This window comes from Urocitellus parryii, chromosome 8, assembly GCF_045843805.1.
Source record: "Urocitellus parryii isolate mUroPar1 chromosome 8, mUroPar1.hap1, whole genome shotgun sequence".
Classification (NCBI taxonomy): Eukaryota; Metazoa; Chordata; class Mammalia; order Rodentia; family Sciuridae; genus Urocitellus; species Urocitellus parryii.
Window position 1 is genome coordinate 122,750,472 of NC_135538.1, and position 6,000 is coordinate 122,756,471.

The window sequence follows — 6,000 nt, forward strand, 5'->3', positions numbered from 1 at the left end:
CACACACACACACACACACACACAACACACACACACACACTCACCCACAATCACTCTCAATTTAAAATCTACCCATGTTTTACAATTAAGTTTGCTTGTGTGGAGAACTGTAGGCCCCTGTGTCCACTGCCTGTTCCAGTGCCCTGCCCTGTGACACAATGCCAGTGTGTACCACTACCACCCGAGAGCCTGGTGGCCCCACTCCAGTTTGGCCTCTACATAGGCATTGTGTAGCATTTTCAGGTACAGCAGCAGCTGCTCTTGCTCTTCATGAAGGTTTATAGATTTTAGTGTAAAAAGTTTCTGTTATGTTTTAAATATTAGATGTCCTCCAAAAGTTCTTGTGTAGATCAATGTATGAGAGTTTGAAGGTGAAATCATTGAATTATGAGAGTCTTAACTTAATCTGTGTATTAGCCCCTGGTAGGGATTAGCTCAGTGGTAACTATAGGCAGGTAGGGTGTGGCTGGAGGAGGTGGGTTCCTGGTGTGGCTGGAGGAGGTGGGTTCCTGGGGGCTTGCCTTTGGGGTATATATATATATATATATATATATATATATATATATATATATATTGTCCTTGTTGAGCACAACTAACTCTCTCTCTCTCCTTCTCTTCTCTTCTCTTCTCTTCTCTTCTCTTCTCTTCTCTTCTCTTCTCTTCTCTCTCTCTCTCTCTCTCTCTCTCTCTCTCTCTCTCTCTCTCTCTCTCTTTCTTTTCTGATGTGATGTCCTGAGCTGATTTCCTCTGCCACACCCTTCCACCATGATGTGCTGCCTCCCCTTACCAATAAAGTCAGCCCTCTACGCTCTGAAACCTCTGAAAATGTGAGCTCCCAAATAAAATTTTTTTACTGTAAAATTTTTCTCATCAGGCCCTTTAGTCAGCAGGAAAAGAGCCAACTAAAATCGCTACCCAGATTTTAAGAATGGGTACCTAAATATTTTATTTCAAGGTGATTATAAGTGGAATTTAATTGTTTTTATTTTTCAGATGCTACACTGCTGATGCATGGAAATCCAATTGACTTTGTACATTGCAGTGTTCTAAATTCATCTATTAGTTTGAAAAACATTCTTGGCCTAGGGATTTTCCATATAGTCAATTATATCACCAGTGAATTAAGATATTTCATAATCTAAAAATTTAAATATAATCTTTACAGTTTATATCCCATTTTAGAGCAGGCTCCAAATGGCTGTAGTTAGGCCCCCTTGCTGAGGCTTCCAGTGGGCTAGGTTTTCAGTGTGTAGACAAGGTCATAAATACTCAGATTCAGCCTATGTGCTCAAGGTCATAAACATTTTCTTGTGAGCATGTGTCTACTGATGTAACCTGTTTTTAGTATGTCTTCTTTGTCTGGCCTGAATATTTAAAAATTCCTATGCAGAAGACTCAAGAGGATAAATGGAACTAGCAGGGGACTAAATAGAACCTGCTGGGGAATGAAACTGGAAATGGTGGCTGGCTAGAGGCTGCTGCCTCCTCTGAATAAAACATGTCTACTATCTCAACTGTTTCTTAAATCTTCCACCTGCAGGATCCCTAATATGTTATCCCAGTCTGAGCTCTCACATTGTGCCCTTTTATTTCTATTTCTTGCCTAGAACTCTGCCTGAGGTGTTGAGTTACAGTATGTAACAGAAGAGGTAAGAGTCAACATACTTGCCTATCAATTATGTTTTGGATACTGAATTTCCACCAAAGACCCAATATGCCAAAGGCTTGGTCATAAGTCTAGTGGGAGGGAGTGGAAACTTTAGTAGTTGGGAACCAATGTAAAGAGGTTAGTTTATTAGGGGTGTGCCTTTGGAGAATATGGAGACCTCAGTCCCCTCCTCTTTATCTTTGTTTGTTGGCATCAAGAGGTGAATGAACCTATTCTACCACAGGCTCCCACTATGAAGTACTCTACTGTGCCCTCACAGGCCCAAAGTAACAGGGCCAAGGAATTTCAGGCTGGCACCTCTGAAACAGTGATCCAAAATAAGTCCATCCTCATTTAAGTTGAATGATCTCAGGTATTAAATAACACATGAATAACAGAAGACTTCAGGGAGGAGGTTAAAAAAATTCTCAGAGGTAAATGAGAGCTTCAATACCACATATCAAAATCTCTGGGACACTAGGAAGGCTATGTTAAGAGGAAAGTTCATTGCATTGAACTCATTCATTAAAATAATAGAAAGTCAACAAATAAACCACCTGACATTATATCTCAAAGCACTAGAAAAAGAAGAGCAAATCAACACCAAAAGTAGCAAAGGACAGGAAATAATTAAAATCAGGGTTGAAATAAATTAAATTGAAACAAAATACACAATTGAAAAAATTGAAAAAACAAAAAGCTGGTTCTTTGAAATAAAATAAAATTGATAAACCTTTAGCCACCCTAACAAAAAGGAGACAGAAAACTCAAATTACTAAAATTCTTGATGGAAAAGGAAAAATCACAACAGACACTATTGAAATACAAAAGATAACTAGAAAGTATTTTGAAAATTTATATTACAGTAAAACAGAAAATCCTGAAGACACACAATTTAAACAGATCAATTTCAATCAAGGAAGTAGAAGACACCATCAAAATCAAGAAAACCAACCAAGAAAATCCTGGGACCAGATTCTCAGCCAAGTTCTATAAGACCTTCAGAAAAGAATTAATACCAATACTCCTTAAATTATTCCATGAAATGGGAAGGGAGGGAAACCTTTTAATCTCATTCTATGAAGCTAGTATCACCCTAATAACAAAACCAGACAGAGACATCAAGGAAAGAAAACTTCAGACCACTATCCCTGATGACAGATACAAAATTCTCAATAAAATTCTGGCAAATCACATACCAAAACTTATTAAAAAGACAGTGCATCATGATCAAGTGAGATTCATCCCAGGATGAAGGATTTGTCAATAAACGTAATACAACACATCAATAGACTTATAGATAAGAATCATATCATTATCTAAATAGATGCTGAGAAAGCATTTGGAAAAATACAGCACCTCTTCTTGTTCAAAACACTAAAAAATTTGGGATAGTAGGAATATACCTCAACATTGTAAACGCTATATATGCTAAACCCAGCATCATTCTAAATTGAGAAAAATTGAAAGCATTTTCTCTAAAACCTGGGGCATGTCTTTTTTCACCACTTCTATTCAACATTGTCTTTGAAACTCTAGCCAGATCAATCAGACTAACAAAAGAAATTAAAGGGAAATGCACAGGAAAAGAAAAACACAAACTATCACTTCTTGCTAATGACATGATTCTATATTTAGAAGATAAAAAAAATCATCAAAAAACATCTAGAACTAATAAATAATTTCATCAAAGTAGCAGGATATAAAATCAACACCCATAAATCAAATGCATTTTTTAACATAAGTAATGAATCCATTGCAAGAGAAATTAGGAAAACCACCCCATTTACAGCAGCAGTATCCAGAGTATACAAAGAACTCAAAAAATTAGAAATCAAAAAACATCTAGAACTATTAAATAAATTCATCAAAGTAGCAGGATATAAAATCAACACCCATAAATCAAATGCATTTTTTAACATAAGTAATGAATCCATTGCAAGAGAAATTAGGAAAACCACCCCATTTACAGCAGCAGTATCCAGAGTATACAAAGAACTCAAAAAATTAGACAATAAGATAACAAATAACCCAATCAACAAATGGGCCAAGGACCTGAACAGACACTTCTCAAAGGAGGACATACAATCAATCAATAAGTACATGAAAAAATGCTCACCATCTCTAGCAGTCAGAGAAATGCAAATCAAAACCACCCTAAGATACCATCTCACTCCAGTAAGATTGGCAGCCATTATGAAGTCAAACAACAACAAGTGCTGGCAAGGATGTGGGGAAAAGGGTACACTTGTACATTGTTGGTGGGACTGCAAATTGGTGCAGCCAATTTGGAAAGCAGTATGGAGATTTCTTGGAAAGCTGGGAATGGAACCACCATTTGACCCAGCTATTCCCCTTCTGGCTCTATTCCCTAAAGACCTAAAAAGAGCATGCTACAGGGACACTGCTACATCGATGTTCATAGCAGCACAATTCACAATAGCAAGACTGTGGAACCAACCTAGATGCCCTTCAATAGACGAATGGATAAAAAAAAAAAATGTGGCATTTATACACAATGGAGTATTACTCTGCATTTAAAAATGACAAAATCATAGAATTTGGAGGGAAATGGATGGCATTAGAGCAGATTATGCTAAGTGAAGCTAGCCAATCCCTAAAAAACAAATGCCAAATGTCTTCTTTGATATAAGGAGAGTAACTAAGAACAGAGTAGGGAAGAAGAGCATGAGAAGAAGACTAACATTAAACAGGGATGAGAGGTGGGAGGGAAAGGGAGAGAGAAGGGAAATTGCATGGAAATGGAAGGAGACCCTCAGGGTTATACAAAAGTAAATACAAGAGGAAGTGAGGGGAAAGGGAAAAATAATACAAGGGGGAGAAATGAATTACAGTAGAGAGGGTAGAGAGAGAAGAGGGGAGGGGAGGGGAGGGGAGGGGGGATAGTAGAGGATAGGAAAGGCAGCAGAATACAACAGACACGAGTATGGCAATATGTAAATCAATGGAAGTGTAACTGATGTGATTCTGCAATCTGTATACGGGGTAAAAATGGGAGTTCATAACCCACTTGAATCAAAGTGTGAAATATGATATATCAAGAACTATATAATGTTTTGAACAACCAACAATAAAAAAAAAGAAAAAAAAACTTGGGTATCAATCTAACAAAGGAAGTAAAAGACCTCTACAATAAAAACTACAGAACACTAAAGAAAGAAATTGAAGAAGACCTCAGAAGATGGAAAGGTCTCCTATGCTCTTGGATAGGCAACATTAATCTAGTCAAAATGGCAACACTATCAAAACTGCTATATGGATTTAATGCAATTCCTATTAAAATACCAATGACATTCTTCACAGAAATAGAAAAAAAATTATGAAATTTATTTGGAAAATAAGAGACCCAGAATAACCACAGCAGTCCTTAGCAAGAAGAATGAAGCAAAAGGCATCACAATACCAGAACTGAAACTATACTACAGAGCTATAGTAACAAAAATAGCATGGTTATTGGTACCAAAGTAGACATTTAGACCTGTGGTACAAAATAGAAGACACACAGACAAATCCACTAAATATAGTTATCTCATACTAAACAAAAGTGCCAAAAACATACATTGGAGAAAAGAGAGCCTCTTCAACAAATTGGTGCTGTGAAAATTGTAAATCCATATGTAGTACAATGAAATTAAATCTCTATATCTCACCCTGTACAAAAATCAACTCAAAGTGGATCAAACACTTAGGCACTAGAGCAGAGACCCTATGTCTAATAGAAGAAAACATAGCCCCAAATCTTCATCATGTGGTCTTAGGACCTGTTTCTGCAACAAGATTCCTAAAGTGCAAGAAGTAAAATCAAGAACTAATAAATGGGATGTATTCAAACTAAAAAAAATCTTCTCAGTAAAGAAAAAAATCAAAAATATTATGAGAGAGCCTACAGGATGGGAAAAAATTCTTTACCACATGCACCTCAGACAGAGCACTAATTTCCAGGATATATAAAGAAATCAACAAACTTAACACCAAAAAAACAAATAACCCAATCAATAAATGGGTTAAAGAACTGAACAGACACTTCATGGAAGAAGAAATACAATCAATCAACAAACATATGAAAAAAAATGTTCATCGTTTCTAGCAATTAGAGAAATGCATATCAAAACTATTCTAAGATTTTTACTCACTCTAGTCAGAATAGCAATTATCAAGAATAAAAGCAATAATAAGTGTTGGTGAGGAGGTGGAGAAAAAAGTACACTCATACACTCTTTTGACTTCAAATTGGAACAAGCACTACAGAAAGCAATCTGGAGACTTCTCAGAAAACTTGGAATGGAACCACCATCTGACCCAGCTATCTCCTCGGTTTGTACCCCGAGGAC